At 38.5% G+C, this 20,625-nt stretch overlaps 1 protein-coding gene across 1 annotated transcript in view; it reads right to left on the bottom strand.

Annotated features, from left to right (window-relative positions):
• TRHR (thyrotropin releasing hormone receptor) overlaps positions 1–20,625 on the bottom strand; it is a 302,193-nt gene that overhangs the window by 56,392 nt on the left and 225,176 nt on the right. Inside the window, exon 6 of the mRNA XM_033411240.2 lies at positions 6,753–7,051. The gene's annotated coding sequence lies outside the window, so the exon portion shown is untranslated. The remainder of the gene's footprint in view (positions 1–6,752; positions 7,052–20,625) is intronic.

The raw sequence follows: 20,625 nt of genomic DNA, 5'->3' as shown, positions 1-20,625 counted from the left end.
GCCTTTTCCTCCTTGATTGCTGTTTCATGCAAACAGGTGCTTTCAGTGAGTGACTCACTTGTATTTTCTTATTCTCAGGTGAGAATCGCTGGACCACAGTGAAGGCAGTTGAGTGGCTGGATCAGCTGAAGGGACCAGCAATTTTTTTTTTCAACAGTTTAACCATCCATTATTTGATGGGAGCAATATAATTAATTTCAAATAAGAGAGTTAAAAATACTTCATTCCCTTCCCGATTGAACACTGGCTCAAATGTTTTTAAAGTCTCAATAATTATATTTTGGAAACTTGGTTTTGTTTCTACAATAGTTCCATTTTGTAGAATGCCCTCATCCAGTTTTGCTGGTGTGCCATGCTTCCATTTCTGTTCATACATTTCAAGACAGAACAAGCTAACCTACTGGTGGTAGGTCAGAAATGTGGTACTGTGTCAGGTTCACACACAAGAGCAAAGATTGGAGAAAGAAATATCAATAGATGGCGGTAGGTGGAAAGGAAGGCTTGCTTGGACAGCGGGTTGTCACTTGGGTATGGCAAACTTGGAGAATCCTCCCCAGCCCTTTCTTAGTATTGCATAGACCAGGTGCCGGAAAACTTTTTCTGTAATAGGCCAGAGAATAGATATTTTTGGCTTTGCAGGCCATACCAACCTCTGTTGTAACTGCTCGCTTCCGCCATTGTAGCATGAGAGCAGTCAGAGGCAGTATATAAATGAATGAGTGGCTGTGTTCCAATCAAACTTTTGTTTATGAACAATCAAATTTGAATTTCATGTGACTCATGTGTGAATTTCATGTGTCACAAAATATTATACTTCTTTTGATTTTTTTCCCCAACCATTTAAAAATGTAAAAACTATTCTTTGCTTATGGCCACTAAAATAACAGGCAGTGGGCTGATTGGGCCAGCAGGCTGCTGTTTGCTCTCCTCTAGCATAGAATGGTAACAGGGTGGAAGCTGGGGTCAGATTGTCTGTCTTTGAATTCCGCACTCTTCCATTCTACCTGTTTTATCTTTTTTTTTTTTTTTTCGGTATGCGGGCCTCTCACTGTTGTGGCCTCTCCCTTTGTGGAGCACAGGCTCCGGATATGCAGGCTCAGCGGCCACGGCTCACGGGCCCAGCTGCTCTGCGGCATGTGGGATCCTCCCGGACTGGGGCACGAACCCATGTCCCCTACATCGGCAGGCGGACTCTCAACCACTGTGCCACCAGGGAAGCCCCCTGTTTTATCTTGAGCAGTTAATTTCTCCTTGTCTTGGTTTCTTCAATGTATACAATGAAGTTGGTAATAATACCTACTCGTGGAGTTTTTAAGTTTTAAATAAGGGGATAGATAAGAGTGATTAGAATTCTTCTTAACACAGTAGGAGCTCACTAATAGGAGTAATTATCATCCACAGAGGACCTCAGGGCACTAGGGGAGATGTTCTGTCATGGTGGGACTGGAACAAAGTCAGTCGTAAGATCTGACATGTGTGGAAAAAGCCAGGGTGACTTACAGTGAGAGTACGACCACCCCTCCTTTCCTCCGCAGTCACCAAAGCAATACAGGCTGCCTTTTGCCCACCTACCGCCCACCATCTATGGCCTATTTATGATGAATGCTTCCCTGTGGAAATGGCTGCTGGTGCTTTGCATGGCTGGTACCTTCTGTCACACAAAATTTAATCATTTTTATTTGCCTTCCATAGCACTTTCTAAGTGTTGGCACGGTCATTTCAGGACTGGTCTCATCATTTCCAGATCTTATGATGGCCATTTTTTATACCTCATAAATCCAGAGAGGCAGATTTTTGCAGAACATCACACAGCTGTTGGGCAGCAGAGAACTGCCTTTCCAGAGTTGTCCATGAAAATACAAAGTTGTCTTTATGATGTTTACTGTTTTCTCTCCTTGTTTTACTGTTCCCATTTATTTTTGGTTCCTGGTCCTTTAGGGGAGCTTAGAGCTAAGGAATATTTGTTTTGAGGGGAAGGAATTTTTAAAATATCTTGAAGTTATCCTTCTGATGATTTTCTTTTTTGATGATTGTTTTCAAACCTTGCAAATCAGTTTTCCCCACAGGCCAAATCATAATCTTAATTAATTTTATTTTAAAGGCACAAGCCATAAGAAGGAATGATGTACCAGAATATTCTAATTTAGGAAAATCCAGGTGGCAATTTGGAGAATTTCGTAATGGAGACCGCTGACGACACTTTTTATTGTTTCTTAAAAATGGTGTCAGACATTTTCTGAGATTGGTGATTTTCATAGGCTTGTGATTCCTATGAAAAATTTTTTAGGTGGATGATTCCCTACTGAGTTGTGTTGTAATTAGTTCTGTTTTTAAAAAACTTAATTATATTATTCATTCATTCAAATCATAAAAACCTGGGCTCTGGAGTCAGCTCTAATCTTGGCCCCATCATTTACTAACTTTGTAACTTTAAATAAGTTATTTAAGCTCCCTTTGCTCAATTTTCTTCTCTGTAAAAAACAGGAGGGTAATAATCACACGCATCTCATAGAATTGTAAAGAATAAAAGTCATAATTCATAAAAATTTCTTAGAATGGTGCCTAGCACAGAATAAGAATTCAAGAAATGTTAACTCTTTTTATTCTTTAATTATTCATTAGGGAGTTCATTTGTCTCTATTATGCTCAGACCTTGACCCTGTTGACCTGAAACAAATAGACTGCCAGATATTTTTCCAGCAAAGATGGGCTTATTCAGGATCAGCAGAGAATTACAATTCAGGGCAAGGCACATGCAAGTCCCCACACAGCAAGGGAAGGAGAACATTTTTATAGAGGGGGAAAAGAAGTTGGGAGGGTTACAGTAAGCATAGAGCCCATGACTTTTCATTGGCCGAGTTGTTGCCAGAAAAGAAGAGTCTTTCCTCTCTCTGTTGGGCTCTGTTATCCTCACAGGGTGTGGGGGGAGCTCTCCCAACTCTATTTTACAGAGGTTTCTGTTTATTACTTTTTTACAGCCCCTTTCACTTACTAGCTGTGTGACCTTGGGCAATTTGCTTTAACTCATAATGAGCATCTTAAATTTTTTTAAGGAAACTTTCTCAACACATCAGATTAACAATTTGAAATAGAAGAAAGAAAGCAAATAATAGGAAAAAAGGAAAATCAGTAGTTGAAATTCATTCAACTCCAAAAACAGTCTTTCATCTCGGATTTGAAAGAATTCTGCTTGTGCATTAATAAAGGTTTCCCTTCTGTCTGATTCAAGCTCATGATATAAATTACTTTCAGGTACTGCTTCTACAATGCTCACAATCAGAAAGAGGGGTTATACACGATGCATAGGCAGCGATATCCTGCCTGAAAGCGAATGTATCCTTTTGAAGAAGAAGGAAACAGCCATGGCCAAGGCCAGCCACCAGAACATTCTACCTGTGAGCATGAGTCACAGAGTGCTTAAACAGACAGGCAAGAACCTACTTGAACTTTTCAAATCCTGGTAATAAAGAAACATACTTTTGGTCAAAGCTAATTTTTTCCATAGCCAGCCACAAGTCTGAATTCACATACTCCTGCAAAACTCCAAATGCAAATGAACATTTCTAGAGCACGTCGACAGTTTCATGGCCAGCATGCTTGATTGGTCTGCTGTCCTGGGCTCTGAGTGGGTCATGGAGCCCAAGGGATCCATCTGCACTGGGGCTTTGTAGGTAGAGCAGATGGCAGTCCTGTTTCTACATGGCGGTTTGGGGACAACCGCTCCCTTCTCAATGGGGAATAAAAATAGATTTAGTTAAGTTCAGTAAAGGCTGCAATTAAACAATTTGAAGATCTTTAAACTATCCAATAACTGATCCTACTTTTCCAATTTGTTCCCTCAAACTAAATTTGACCTGTCAGACTGACACAACTTTATGTACATTGGATTACTGAAGAGAGGAAGTAAAATCATTCCAAAGCATAGAGCTTAGACTTCACAGTCCTGAAGGCAAGCTAATGAAGAACTAGAGACTGCCTTTAACTTCTCAATAACTTTTGTCTTCAAAACTGTAATGCTAATTTAGAAATACCTCATTCTGCTCTTTCTTTACATTATTATTTTTTAAATTTATTTATTTTTGGCTGCATTGGGTCTTTGTTGCTGTGCACGGGCTTTCTCTAGTTGCAGTGAGCGGGGGCTACTCTTCGTGGCTTCTCATTGCGATGCCTTCTCTTGTTGAGGAGCATGGGCTCTAGGCACACAGGCTTCAGTAGTTGTGGTGCACGGGTTCAGTAGTTGTGGCTCGTGGGCTCCAGAGCTCAGGCTCAGTAGTTGTGGCACACGGGCTTAGTTGCTCCGCAGCATGTGGGATCTTCCTGGACCAGGGCTCAAACCCGTGTACCCTGCACTGGCAGATGGATTCTTGACCACTGCACCACCAGGGAAGCCCTTTTACATTATTGAGAATCCGTTATTTTTAAAAGATTTAAGACATTAATTATAAAGGTGTTACATTTTTATTTAAAAAAAAACTGTAAGTACTTGGTTGTTCAGATTTAACTTAATTGCTTAAGAATATTTTATGAGGTAAAAATAGAAGTTTAAAGTTCATATTTATTTGTTTACCAATACCATATTCCTCTTCTGGTTACTCCCAGGGATTTTATTCTCACAGCGAAAGTTACTTAAACTCTAACTGAAGCCTCAGCCCTGCCTTATGCCCTATGACGCAGAGCTAGTTTTAGTTTCCCCACTTTGCTGGTAAGAAAACTGAGGCAAGGAGATGGTAAGAAACTCAGCCAGGATTGTCCAGCTCACGTGGAGCAGAGCTGGGATTTGAACTTGGATGCTCTGTTCCTGGAGCCTGTGTTATTAACCACATGCTCTGGGTCTCCCCAATGCCTACCATAGAGAACAGACTCATTCTTTGGGTCCTCCTTTACCCAAGCAGGATGGAAAAAGAAGAAGCACACATGAGAGTGGCAAAACCCCCCACAAAAACAAGGAACAAAAAAATGCCACAGACTCTGTTGAATTCTAAAACATGAACCCCCAAAATGTTTGGAACTGTAGCAGCCACCATAACTGCCTTCTTCCCCACGACACTTTGAAGGAGGTGTGGCATTCCCTGGGTTGCATAAATGCCACCCCGTTTGTGAGACGTTAGTCTCACTACACTGTAGTTACATGTCATATATAGGAATCAGAAGGGCTAAATGATGAGCAAATTTTGACAAATCAACTTTCTCTCTCTCTCTTTTCTTAAAATGCTTGAGGGGGAAGGCAGTAAAAGCAAAGACAGAACATTATATTGGTGTCGTTAAGGTTTTGCTTTGTCTGGTGTAACATTCCTAATTATGAAGACAAAAAGCGTTTTGATGAAGTGTTTTTGATCAGGTGGATGAATAACTATCTTTAGTAGGTGGGTAATTCAGGTTTACATGCAGTGATATTAAATAGACACTAATGCTGTGGCCAAAGTCAAGTCTGCACAGCTTCCTCCACTTCTGCTGGTCCTCAGAATTCTTACTACATTTTTCTTCTCAGGGCCCCTTCTTTCTCTCAACTGGAAAAATGCCCACTGGCATTTAATGAACCCCTGTACTCTCCACAACCTGGTTCATATCACGATGGCTTCATGTGGATCTCAACGTGCCACCCAGCCACAGCCCTCTTTGAATCAGTCTCCAGTTCCTAAGGCTGCTGGGTGCCCATGGTCCGCCTGAGCTCTAGCACTCTGCACAGCTTTCAAGTAGTGAACATGTCATGCATATGACTCGGTATTATCTCTACTGCTTCAGCTTAAGAGTTGGAGGACTTTCTTTGTAACACCCATATTGTACGTGTAGTACTTCCAACGTATTTGTGGACGATGTTAAATGAAGTCACCTCCCACAAAATAACTGCTTTAAAGCCCACCATTATATTTGATGATATTCTCATCCCTAGGGAAGAAAGCACTGTCTCGGCTAGTATGATTTGTGTCAGGAGTATTTCTTCTTGGAAATTGTGGCAGATATTGCTGTTTGCTTCCCAACATTCATTTTCCCTTGAGCAATGTACTCAGCTCTGGGCTATAATTCTCAGCTTCTCTTGAAGCTCTGAGATACAAGTGGAAATTGCTTTTCAGAAGTTCTAGGAAAGCTTCAAGAAAGCTACAAGGGATCTGGGAAGTAAGCTCTCTGAATTTTATTTTTTCCTGGAAAGTAAGTGTGATGGTCGGAGATCTAGCAGGCTTCATGGATCATAAAATAACTTTGAAGATGCTAAGACTTACTGAAAGAAAAAGCCTGGGTTTCTGATGATCATGGACAGACCAGGTCTAGACTTCCTACTTTTTTTTGTGAGAAAGAAATAAATTTTTACTTTACTTAAGGCATGACTTTATTTATTTGTTTGTTTGGGTTCAAATTTGCAGACAAATGCATTTCTAACCAACAGAGAAGTTAAATGAATATCCAATTACATTTTAAGTGGCACGGAACAGCAAGAAGTTAATGGGAATTCAGTAATACTATCAGTACCTTTATAAAAGAAGGAAACATTGTTCCTCAAGTTTCTAGTCTAAATTAGGGTGGGATTGTTAACAACTGCCAAAATAGGAATGCAACAAGTTGTCATGACCAATTCATTGGAAGATATGAGAGGCAGTTTCGTAATGTGTCAACTTGGCCAGGATGAGCTATATTTCTCAGATTCCCTTTTCTGTATACTTCCGGACAGGGTCAGCCACAAGAAAGAACCTTGTAGGATACGTGAGGGCAGAAGTGAAGCCATAGCCATTTCGTAACTTATACAACGTGTCACATACCTGCTAGCTCACCTCATCACCATGAAGCAGTGGCCAGGCCTGCAACTACTCCGCCTTCCTTTGGATCCTATTTCAGTGCCTCTGAATCCTGGACCAGGTATGTGTGTTTAATTCCATGATGAAAGGCCTAGATTTCTGCAGATACCCACACCATCAAGGTCAGAAGCAACAGGAAATGACACAGGTTTCAGTTCTTCTTCGTGGATTCCAGGATGTGTTTATGAATTCCAGCTCTTTCTGGCTGTCTCCCACTTTATCTCCGTCTTCCCTTCCTGACTGGCTAATGAGCGAACCTCAAGCTGTAACATCAGACGCAAAGACAATAACCTTACAAAGATCACTTAACCAGCTCCCACAGTTGTAGAAGGTCAAATCCCTGTAACAAATCCCTTCATATTATGGGTTCCTCCAGTGGTTCTGTTTAACTGATTGAAGCTTGACTGATGCAATGATATCAATATCATTAGTATCAGCACATTTCCAAAACAGTTTGAAATTTAAGAGGAATAAACAAATGAAAGGTGGACCAATTAGGGATGAAATGCCAAAAATAAAATATAACTAGGCAGAAGCAGAAAAGGAGTCTTGTATGTCATTCTTGATCTCATTAATTAATTCAACAAATATTTATTGGGTGACACATAAATGCCAGACACTTTGCTATGTTCTAAATGAAAATAATAGGCAACAGATTTGGTCCTTGCCAGCCTGGTGCCTGTTCTAGGAACTAGTGATACAGCAATGAACCTAACAAATACCCTTGTCCTCATGGAGTTTACATTCGACTTGGCTGATGCAACCAATAAACATGTAAATAAATTAATTAAATATGCATATGTCAGATCATAATAAGTGAGACAGAAAAACCAAGTAGAGGTAATAAGCCCTTCATTGCATGGTGGGAAGTGGCAAGGATTTAGAGATAATGTGGGTAAAGTATCTGACCCACAGTAGACCTTTCATAAACTATAGTTATTGTTGTTGGCCTTATTAGAATTGTGGCATGAAGATAAAAAAAAAAAAAATATATATATGGAATCTAAATAATACAACAAATTAGTGAATATTACAAAAAGGAAGCAGACCCGCAGATATAAAGAACAAACTAGTGGTCACTGGCAGGGAGAGGGAAGGAAGGTGGGGCAAGATAGGGCTACGGGAGTAAGAGGTACAAACTATTAGGTAGAAAATAAGCTACAAGGATGTATTGTACAACATGGGAATATAGCCAATATTTTATAATAACTATAAATGGAGTATAACCTTTAAAAATTGCTAATCACTATATTATACACCTATAACTTATATAATATTGTACAGTAACTATATTTCAGTTAAAAAAATAAAAAAGAAGAGGGAAGATGTGATAAAAATCTATGGAATAGGAATCATTAGAACTCAGTAACTGATTACTCTTGATATCTAAGGGCAGACAGAGTAAATGGGATTTGAATCCTGGCCTCCAGAATATGAGGAGTTTAAACAAAATAAGGAAATAGTCCTCTTATTGGTAAGATAGTGAAAGAAAAAACTTCATGAATTAGGAGAACTAAACATGATAAAGCAGTCTGGAATGTGGCAAGGAAGAGTGCATATGGGCATAGGGAGGAATGTGCGACCCTCCATAACATAAACGCAGGGTTCGTTGCCGAACCCGGATCTCTGAAGAGCCCTAACGAGAAATTTAAACAAGATGAAAACTGACTGGTTGAGTCACTTTTGTTTGGAGGGACCCAATTCCAAGCCTGTGTAACTTCATGGTCTTCTGATTCTTGGATGATGCTTCTGCTGGTACCTGGACTGGACCATGAAGGGAATCAGGAAGGCAGCCTGGCTGCTGGTGGGGCTCAGGTGAATGATGGACTGCTGGGGCTAATGGAACAACTGTGTGAGACTGGACATGGGCACCAAGCGTTGCACCTGCCTTGCAAGCTTCCCTGCAGCCACTGCACACTCCTTAGAAATCATCCCCATTTGCCCTTAATAAATAAATATACAAGGTAGAAGAAAGTGAGAAGATCTAATTACCATCTTTAAGACACTTATTTTTCCAATGAAGAAAACTGAGTAGTAGGCGCCATGTTGTTAAGACAATTAAAGAAAATGTTTAGCAATTAATAAAACCAAATGAGATATGATGGGCTTCATTTCAGCAGGAGATATTATAATAATAATTACACTTTCAATAATTGTACAGAGCAGAAAGTCACTGATCATCCCCCTTGTGTGCTGAAAGTTGACTCTCACTGAAGGATTAGTGAGGTACTGAGGAGAGGGTGGGAAAGCAGTGACAGAAGAGACTGGGTAGAGGTGGGGGGTTCTGTCCCAAACTGTCACCATGACCACAGATGATGACAAAGGATGTTGTCCGCTTAACTGTCTGAGTGAGATATCCTCAATTACACTCACATTTTTACTGAATTACGTGGAAACCAATTCTTCAGCTTTCTAATGGAGGAAATATTGATGTTCTGGCAACATTTCCTTGCAGAAGACAAGCTATGAAAAGGTTAGGATGAAAACAAAGAATCTTTTGGTTTGGAGCGCTGAGGAATCAAATTAGTAACTCAAATATTCAAAACAGAAGGCCTTGAGACATAGACAGAAGCTACTTTCATTGACCCTGGTATGTACTTGAAATGTCAAAAGTCCTGATGTTCAAATTGGGGGGAGAAATTATTGAAGACTAAACACATTTAAAACCTGGAAATGATTTGGAATTAAGGTTTTCAACAGGAGAGTCTACTAAGCTTAGATTAGGCCCCTTTCCTGAGTTAAAGGGAGAGACGAAGCATAGTATTCTCTAGGATAGCCTTGCTTGACACCATGATCCTGGACTGCCTCCCCTAAAGCATTTATAATACTCACATAACGCTCCTTGAGGGCAGTAACCACCTTTATTCAATAGCTTGTTCTTAGTGCCTAGTGCTGTGATCGGCTGAAAGTCATAAGAATGGTAAAATACTTTTGAGAATACTTGCTTTGTGCCAGGTATTGCTCTACACTCTTCTCCTGTATCCAACCATGTGGTCCTCATAACAATCCTAGGTAGGAGGTGTTATTATTGCTCCCATTTTACAGATGCAGGGTATAGGCAGAGTGAGGCTACACAACTGGCTCAAAGTCATACAGCTCATAAAGGGATGGTCAGAAATCTGTTTTCAGAAGCTTGTTGCATACCAGCATATCATCCAGTTTATGGAAATATGGTCATCCTAGAAAAACATCTTTATAAGTATCTGTGAAATGCTCACTGGCGAGAGCAGTACTTAAAATGATCTCTCCTAACTTATCCTTTTTGAACTGAGAAGATATTTGTACTATAAATGTTAAAAGGAGGGCTTTGGGACTCTCATGACAGAGTATTAGAATACCAGAAGAGATGTGAATTCTTACTATTGACTAAACATAAAATAGAGTTGCTTACAGATATGGCTGGATATGAAATATCTGTATGAAAGAACAAAAACTTCATGTATAATACTTCCTTTTAACTTCTGAATTTTAGTAACCATCGTGAATTCATAGGAGCACCATTTAGTACTAAATTTTAAGATCAGAAAAGATAACATATGTAAAACTTTCTTCATCAAGATTCTGTCTTCATGACCATTACTACATTTGACCTTCACAACAGCCCTAGTGTAATGAAGACCAATGTTCCAATTTCATTTTATAAATGACAACCTTGAATGTTTGACTGACTTGCTGAAATCACAGAGTGCAAGGCAAAACAGGATGTTATCTGAAACCTGCAACTCTGAGTCTAAAATCCAATGCCATTTTTACCGCACTTCATTTTCTAAGGGTTTGGAATATTTTAAAGACAACTGCAATACATTTGTTCAATATGAATGATGTAGAAATACCAACTGTCCCAGTTTGTCTGGGATCAAGGAGTTCTCTGGACACAGGACTTTCAGTGCTTAAATCTAGAAAGTCTCCAAAAAACTGGGACTACTGGGTTACCTTCTGTAAATCTAATTGTTTATATAATTCAAAAGAAACCAAAACAACAGTTGTTGATTTTAATGGCCATGTGTATTTATAGGGGAAAAAAAGCCATGGAAAGATTAGCATGCCATTCAGTGGGTTGTGACTAAAAGTGAATTAATAAATAAATGAGAATATTATTCACATTAAAAGCTGGAGGGAATAAATGTGGCAAATTGTGAATGCTCGTCTTTCGACACATTAGAAACACATAATCATAAATTGTAGAAGCACGGAAAAACTTTGAGTAGAGGGAGGTTAGTGACCAGTGAGGTTTGAAATATTGTTCAGAGACAGATGGGATATTTTCTCCTGAGTATTTAGTGAGAGTCTGATGAAGTCTGGAACAAAAACACGGTTTTTCACAATTAAATTGAAAGTATAAATGGAATTTTTATAATTATATTGGTGTGAAGTTGGAGAATTAAACTTACAACTTCTTCAAAATATTAACAATAGCTAACACTGATTGAAAACGTACTCTTGTTCCAGGTATTGCTGTAAATATTTTACGTTTAATCCTCAGCACAACTCTGTGAAGGAGATACTGTTCTTATCCCCATGTTATATATGGGGGACTGAGGTACTGTTCTTATCCCCATGTTATATATGGGGGATTGAGGCATATGCAACATACCCAAGACCATGGCAAAACAGGAAGACAAAAACCGAGCCAAAAGGTTCCAGGGTCCATGTGTTTAACCTCTATGCTGCCTCTAGTACGGGTGTGGCAGAAAGTGGGGTACTTCTGTTTATTTATAGCTCTCCCTTTGAAATCATTTCCAAATATGTAGGAAGTAAAGTAGTTGGGAAGAGCCACAAGGAGGAGGTGTTATTGGAGGGCTAGAGATGGAGTTTGGGAAGTAATATATTGGTGCCAATAGACTGGTGCCTTATTAATGGGAATCTTAGAGGCATTATTCTCCCCTTCCTGTGTTCTCATTAAGCAGAATCTTCCCTTGGGTGGCATTCTCTGAGCTTCCCTAACTCTTGTGTTTTTAGAATACCTAAATAAGATTAGAAGAAAAGGAAACTTCAAATCCACGTGGTAGTTCTACCCCCCACCCCAGTTTTCCTGAGGAAATCTGTAGTTCATTCTGTACTTTATTCTTTTTTAAATGGAATTTTGTTGAGGTAGATTTTCAATAATTGGAATAAGGGAGGGGATTAATGGTTAATTTATTATAGCAATAGCTACATTCCTGTAGAAAGGTATGATATTCAAGATGATGTTTGATATTCGAGTTGAAGGGGAGAAAATGTTCTCTGCCTTTGTGATTATGTTGAGACATAGGTGTAAATTTTTTTCTATAGAGTGATATTTAAATGCAAACCTTTATAAACAGAAAAAAATATATTAATTCTGGGTCTCTTCTCTTCAGAATACTTTACATAAACTTTTCTACAGAAACGGGTTATTTCAGACTATTTCCCCGTGACAATAAAGTATCGCCTTTATGCTGAAGGAAAGAAAACTACTGATGTACGAGTACCAGGAGTAAAGTGACTACATATTCCCAGCCACTAACTTCATGTTTTAAAAAACTTATATAGGACGGGCACTTTGTGGATATGTAAGATAAAGCAGAGGCTTTGGAGTTCGATAGACTTGAATTCAAATTCTGGTTGCTCCTGGCTGTCATTGGTCAAGTTTTTCACCCTAATTTCCTTTACCAGCAAAATGAAGATGATAAAACCAACCTACCTAACTCAAAGAGGTTTGAGAGTTAAACTAAATCATGGAACTAAAAAATCTAATAGATACTAGGCATATATTCATTCCATAGACCTCTTGTGAAGTTCCCTAAAAATCCTAGACTTTTTTTTTTTTGCGGTTCGCGGGCCTCTCACTGTTGTGGCCTCTCCCGTTGCGGAGCACAGGCTCCGGACGCGCAGGCTCAGCGGCCATGGCTCACGGGCCCAGCCGCTCCGCGGCATGTGGGATCCTCCCGGACCGGGGCACGAACCCGTGTCACCTGCATTGGCAGGCGGACTCTCAACCACTGTGCCACCAGGAAAGCCCCCTAGACTTTCTTATGGCAAAAAATAGAGCAAAACTGATTAGTATTATTAGTTCGGACAAGTTTGTCAGTTTCCCCTGACTCTGCACTTAGAATGTGCTGTTCCATCCTTGGACATATGCTAATTTGCTAAAAGAAAATGTGCTCATAGGTTTCAAATAGACTTTGATTCTATCTAATGCTACTTGTGTGATTACAAGTTCAGCCAGAAACCCTGATTTTTAATTGCTTCTTAAGAGCTAGTCAGGAAATATTCTCACATGTGTGTCACACAAACCCAGATCTGGCAAAGTATTAACTTTGTATTAATTACATTAGTATTAGTATTATTACATTAGTATTGTATTAATTACATTAGTATTAATTACATTAGTCCTGGTAATTAAGGATTTAGGCCGAGAAATTTAAAATTCTTTTACAGTTAAAATATGTGCTCATAGATTAAAATGAATAAATGTTGGCCTTGACAATTTATCTTCTTGCAAGTTTTTCACAAGTACACCTGAATAAGGCAACAGGGATATAAGGGCAATGGGGAAGGATTAACCCTTTTTTTCTAGTGTACTTTAAAATTAGTATTATTACCCTTAAGTATTCAGATGGAAATTCATGACCTCATATACACTTGTTTTCCCATTTATGTAAACTACCTGGAAAAACTCCCAAAGTACAATTGTTACTAATACATTATATATAATTCCGATTTCCTTCTTTTAAGGGAGATGGTAAATTCTGAGGTCAATTACAAGAAAGTGAATAATGGGTGCCCTTTAGATCTATCTCTTCAGTGTTCCTGTTTTTTTGCTTTTATTCCTGTCCTTTTATATCTTCATTAAAGGCATTTATTATAATTGGACAAATCTAATTGAAATGAAGCTCTCAGAAGCTTTTGCTGCAAGCACAAGAAAAAAAATGTTAATTTTCAGACTGATTAACAATATTTTGAATTACAGAATGATTTTATGAGCTTCCCAACCATGACAACTCAGATAAAGTTACTAAGTTGGGAAAAACTTAGAATACATAATAAGTTTCAAATAATTATATTTGCTTATATTCAAAATGGTAGATCTGTTTGTTGTGATACCCCCAAAAGCTGAAATGACATATAGAAGGTGGTTTAATGTTTCATTAACTAGATATTATGACATGCTAGAGAATGCTAACCCAGTCTATGGAAAGGGAAACAATTTATTCAACAAGTTCATGATGTCAAAGGATCGAATTGACCAGTGTTTTGACGCAGAATGTCATCTCTGGCTTTCATTCCTTAATCCCCTTATTCTCAAGTCTTGCTAGACTAGACTATTATCAGTTCCTGGAACTCATCATACTTTCTTGTCCTTTTTTTTCTTTTGCATATACTTTTGCATATGCTATTCTCTCTGCTTAGAATAGTCTATCCCATCCCTGAAATGTCCACATTCCCAGGCTAATACTTTTGTGCATCTATCATTCAATCATTCATTCACTTATTTGATGTTCACGAACAATCCAGCACCAGTGTGTATGCTGGGTGTGGGAGGGAGGCGGTTATAGCCCTGAACAAGACTCTCATGGCTCCTCCCTTCAGGGGATTTACAGCTCTGGCAGAAGGAGATTTCTCCATCCCATTCCCTTCCCGTGTTTCTTCTCAGCTTTGCCCCTAATGGGGAGAGTCTGTTAGCCTAATAATTTTCACATTAAAAAGAAACCTGCATCTGTTCGCCTTATAGATTAATTTACCTAATAGATTAATTTTCCTAAGAGCTCTATAATGAGCCAATAATTCTAAGAGTCCACCATCACCTTCCTGAAAAGGAACCATTCCTGCCTTGACCATCAGTGCACTAAAACTTTTGTGGAGCAGAAACCCTGGGTTGATGTTGAGGAGTAAAAAGCCAAAGTCGGAGAGAGAATAGAGCCAAATCCCAGATATTCATCTACTCTCTGAGTTAGAAGTCTCTCCTAAGCGTTACCATTTTACTCTGCTCTCACTATAATGTACTGCCATTTTCTGTCCCTTTGCCCATTTTCCCCACTAAACTTTAAGACCCCTACTAATCTCTGTGTCCTCAGAATGTAGCCCAGAGCTTAGCACATACCAGACACTCAATAAATATTTGTTTAATTAATGAATGAACCAGAGCAGCCACCAGGTATGGCTGTGAAGGTGACCTGCTGCACAACTGCAGGGGAACCATTCACGTAGACCATAGTGTGAACAGTGCTGACTGGAGTCCTCCATTGTACAACCATATGCCCTGACTCTGGAATGGACTAATACTGTTACTCTCTGCTAAACAGTAATCCATGCTAGTGTGTCTAACTTCAGATACTAAAAGTATTTCATTTTCATTTTTAGTGCTTGGTCATTCATTTAAGTGTGAGGGAAAATAGGAGGGAAAACTTGTCTGTCCATACCACCCTGTAGTCCATAATCTACTTATTTATCGCTGACTTATTGAAAATAAAATGGAATTGAGACTCAGACTTGGGTTTGAGTTAAGACCCCATCACTTAATGGGTGAATGACCACAAGAACATTAATTCTTCAGTCTGAGACTCGGTTGCTTCATTTGTGACAAGAGGACAAAAATATCTAGCTCCCATATTTGTGGTCTAGAGGTCTATCTAACTTATTGTTCTCATCCAACAATCAGCTTTTGGTTTTACTGATATTCTGTATTAACTTTTCTGTTTTCTACTTCATTGATTTCTATTGTTATCTTTATAATTTTCCTTCTTGTGCTTGATTTGAGTTTAATTTGCTCTTTTTTTTTTTTCTATTTCTCAATGTGGAATAGATCACAGATCATTGACTTTAGACCATTCCTACTTGATAAAATTTAACATTCGACGCTCTAAATTTCCCTCTAAGCACTGCTTTAATAGCACCCCACAAATTTTTTTTTTTTTTACTATGGGTTTGCAAGCAATGAATTCTCTTCATTTTGGCTTGTCTGAAAAAGGGTCTTTATTTCCAGTTAATTTCTGAAATAAATTTCTTCTGGGTAAAGAATTCTAGGTTGCAAGTTCATTCTACCTAGAATAAACTAGAGAGAATTCTAGGTTGAAAGAATTTTGTATTTTAAGGATGTCACTAAATTTTCTTCTGTCTTGGATAGTTTCTGATGAGAAGTTTGTTGTAATTCTTATCTTCCTTCTTCTGTATATAATAAGTTTTTCCTATGGCTGTTTTTAAGATTTTCTACTTATTACCATGTTTTCTTTATGCATACACTCCTTGGGATTTATTGAGTTTCTTGGAAATATAGGTTTATAATTTGTAACACATCTATAAAATTTTTGGTTATTATTTCTTAGACAAATGTTTTTGTCTCACCTTCTTTCTCTTCTTTTTCTGGGACTTCAATTACAATGTGTTAGACTACTTGATGTTGTCCTATGCATCTGTTTGGTTTTCATTCCTGTTTTTCTTTCTCTGCCTCATTTTGGAAGGTTGTGTTATTATATTTTCAAGTTCACTGCTTTTTTTCTTCTGCACTGTTTAATCTGCTCTTAATCCCACAAAAATATATATATATATATATAGATCGATTTAATATTTAAAAATACTTTTCTAATAAGTTTGCTGGGGTATTATTTTGGCTAGATTAAAAACAATTGAATAAACCTTGTCCACAAATAACTATTTTAAAATGGGTGTCTAGGTACTGAAGAAGTTATAGGAGAGTAAAAAGAATATTGAGCTTCAAAGCAGAAAATCTGAATTTTATTTCAAATTTCCTTACTTATTAGCTAAGTGATCTTGAGCAAGTCGCTAGTGACTTCAAGAGCAAGTTACTAATGTTTTCAGTGTGAAAACTATGGTTCAAGCACCTGCCATCTGTTTTGGGGACAAGTTTTATTGGAGCACAGCCACGCCCATTAGTTTAAGTATTGTCTATGGCTGCTTTCACATTATGGCAGCAGATCTGAGTAGTTGTGACACAGACTTAATGGCCCACAATCTCTAAAGTAACTAATCTCTGTCCCATTTTAGAAAAAGTTTACTGACCTTAGCATTAGAGCCTCAGCTTTTTATCTGTAAAATACAAGTGATAGCACCCACATCACTGGGTTGCTGCTAGGATACTTACTGTGCTATACATGTGTGAAAACCTTTAGTACAGTGCTTAGCACATAGCCATTGCACAACAAATGCTTGTTAAATTGGAATTTAAAATTTCCATCCCCTCCCAATGGTTGATTTAAAAACTAAGTTTTTTTTTTTTTTCTGCGGTACGCAGGCCTCTTACCGCTGCGGCCTCTCCCGTCGCGGAGCACAGGCTCCGGACGCGCAGGCTCAGCGGCCATGGCTCACGGGCCCAGCCGCTCCACGGCATGTGGGATCTTCCCCGATCGGGGCACGAACCCGTGTCCCCTGCATCGGCAGTCGGACTCTCAACCACTGCGCCACCAGGGAAGCCCTTTTTTTTTTTTTTTGCTGTATGCGGGCCTCTCACTTTTGTGGCCTTTCCCGTTGTGGAGCACAGGCTCCGGACGCGCAGGCTCAGCGGCCATGGCTCACGGGCCCAGCCGCTCCGCGGCATGTGGGATCTTCCCGGACCGGGGCACGAACCCATGTCCCCTGCATCGGCAGGCGGACTCTCAACCACTGCGCCACCAGGGAAACCTCAGCAATTTTCTTTTTAACCTTACTTTTATAAGGTGAAACAGTTATCTATCAAAAAGCAAAATTTCACATTTTCCCTTTTAAAAAACTCTGTTATTTGCTTAGTCATCATGACTTTGTCAAACAATATAATCTTTATGCTTGTCATAAATAATTACAGTAACAATAGGATATTTAAAATTCTGTGGCTGATGCAGTGCTGAACTCCACAGACTTGATACAAATTGAAAGGAAATAGTAGAATATTTCCCAGTTTTTAAATGGTAAAGACCATAATTTTCTTTAAACAGCCGCAAACATAAAAGCCTATAAGTTAAAATTATTGGTGGTTCTTTCTTGAATGACACTGTTAAAGATACAGGAGTATATCTTATTTCTGTTCTTGATGATTAGAAATATATCGTGTGAAAAATGAAATGATAATTTGGAAACAAAAATAAATAGGAATATTCTACATAAGAGACTGTTCCAGCAACTGCATGCTATGTACACTGTAATTCTTAGCTACTCATGCCTATTATGGCAAGTAAGTACATAAGGAGAGTCAAGTCACCAGGAAGTATTCCCTCCTTTTAGAACTGCTTTTATTAAATTGTTCTCTACTGCAATCATCAGTACATCCTACACTGAAGTAATATATAAGAACATTATGGAACACAGCCTGTCTGATCTTAGGACAATAATCATTGTACTAATCCTGATAAATTGCTGTTTCTAAGTTATGAACCATGTGCATTGAGGAACTGATCAGGTTTGCATTTTCCCATGAACTTGATAGAATGCTCAGGGTCACATTTATGACTCAATTGCGGCAATCATGAGTCTTCATGATGTACATTTTGCATTTTAGTATTCTTCCTGGTTGCATTTTATGTCCTTTGTTTCTTCCTTTTGCTCTGCTTTTATCTGTGCTATGTATTTTATGTAACCTTGCAAGCCACATTCAATCTTTTCTGGAACAAGATTGGGTATAAATAGATAGGTTATTGGGAAGTAAGTGGGTAGGTTATTTCCCTAAAGTGCTAATATGTCTATTTGGTTCTCTCCTTGAAATACCTTATAAATAACACAACAAAATAGCTCTCAGCTTACCACTTGATATATTTTACAATTTGAAGAGAAAGATTTAGTTATATTAGTTGCTTGGATCCCTACACCATACAAAAAGATTAAAATAATTCTGCAACTGATCCTCTGTCTTCTCTAAAGTAAGCCTGTGATTTCAATACCAAATTTTCTTTTAGATGATGTCAACAAGAAGGAATGCTTATGGTCTGTATTTAAACCATTCAGTCATACTAATTTTATTTGCTTGATAAAGATTATTGGAATTGGTTGCATTTTAAAAAGCTTTGCAAGCGGAACTACAAATATATATATATTTCTAAGTACATGACAAACCTTATTTCTTAATTAAATAGGTATGTATTGAGCACTATGTGTCAATTACTGTTTGCAGAACTGTGGATACAGAAGTGAACAAGACAAAACTCTTCCCTCATGATACTTCTAAGAACAGCCATATCATAGTAGGGGAGTCTAAGAGTTGAGAAACAAATGGAGCAAATTTATAGTAACATTATCTTATTGATTCTGATCTATGAAGTTTAATACTAAAAAATGCATGGTATTTTAAAAGAGATTTGTTGCCTACCAGGAGAGAAATCATAGAACCCTCATCTGGTTTTGAAGATAGGGTCAGGTAGATCAAGATGAATTTGACTCATACTGGCTTGATTCCCCTGAAAAGCCATTGGCCTGGAAGTGGCATCATGAACTTTTTCTTTAAGGAGGGGACTCACACTTCTCTGGAGGGTGACTACAAAGACAGAATGGAAAATCAACACTGGTAGAAACAAGTACATCCTGGAGTGGGTCAAGGTTGAGGAAACACCTATAAGCAAGGAGTAAAGATAGAAATTGGGGCTAAAGTTTAGTCTAACAGGAGTTAGAGATTGCCAGAGGTTAAAATAGGGCTGTGGCATCAGAAATTGCCAACTGTTGAAAAACAAAACAAAGTCCTTGCACTTATTCATAGTCTACCTGGTGCTTCATGTCTTCTTCCTTTTATTAAACCTGCTCTTCTGTCAGGAATTCTTTTCTCCTCTATCCTTCTAAACTCAGTGAGGCATCATCTTCTCCAGAACCTTCCGTGGTAATCCAGGTTGAATGAGATGCTCTTTACGGGTTCTCATACCACTCTGTACTTACCTCTATTATTTCTTTCACTATCTTACATATGAAATTCTCCTTTGAAGCGTCTGTAGCCCTCATTAGACTAAGAAGTTCTTTGATGGTCTGGACCATAACTTATTTCACTCTCCTTAGTGCCAACGACTTTAGGTGTTAAAAGATTTACTGAGTTAAACTGAACTGAATCAGGCAGGCAATAAAAAACCACAGAACATGAGGGCACTATAAATATCATGGATCACATACTCAAATACCCTTAGGGCCTGACAGATAATATAAATAAATAAGTACATGCTCTGTTTAAGGCGAACAACTAGTCCAATCCAGACAGTTTTTACCATGTAGGATTGCAGCCCCATATTGCCAGACTGGAGGTTTTGGAGAAGCCAGAAGTCTCCATTTTTTAATATAAACATCCCTATCTTAGATCCTAGTGGCAATAAATTCAGTTTAAAGATTCTTTGGGGGCCAAAAAACCTGGCTGTTTCCAGCATGGGACCACCAATGTGTCTCTGCTGGTGATATCTGGTGATATTTCAACCAGGATTTTTTGCTGCAAACTATAAAAAACAACTTTAGATATCTGATACAAAAAAAGGTAAGGAAAAAATTAAATATATTGGAAGGCTATAAGAGTAGGGATAGACAAAGAATTGGAGGAATAACTAAATAACCAGATTTGAGGCAGGACAGAGCCTGGGTAGTGCTAGGGAATCTTGGAGGCAAAAACTAATGGATACTGGAGTAGCTGGACTCCATCAGGCTTCTATCTGTGCCAAGTAACCATGACTTAAATTACAGGTAGGGTTGCCAGACTTAACAAATAAAAACACTGGACACAAAGTTAAATTTGAATTTCAGATAAACAACCAATAATTTTTAGTATGTCCCATGCAATATTTTATTTTAACAATCCTAATACCAGTAACCAGAGTCTGACTTGCTTAATTTGGGTCACACATCTATCCTTAGCTCCCTAAGTGAAACACCAAGAAACACTGCAAGTCATGGAAGAGGGATAGATTTCTAAAAGAAAATCTGGGTCTTC

This window comes from Orcinus orca, chromosome 17 (genome assembly GCF_937001465.1).
Source record: "Orcinus orca chromosome 17, mOrcOrc1.1, whole genome shotgun sequence".
In the NCBI taxonomy this organism is placed as follows: Eukaryota; Metazoa; Chordata; class Mammalia; order Artiodactyla; family Delphinidae; genus Orcinus; species Orcinus orca.
This window is presented reverse-complemented; position numbering and strand designations above follow the sequence as displayed.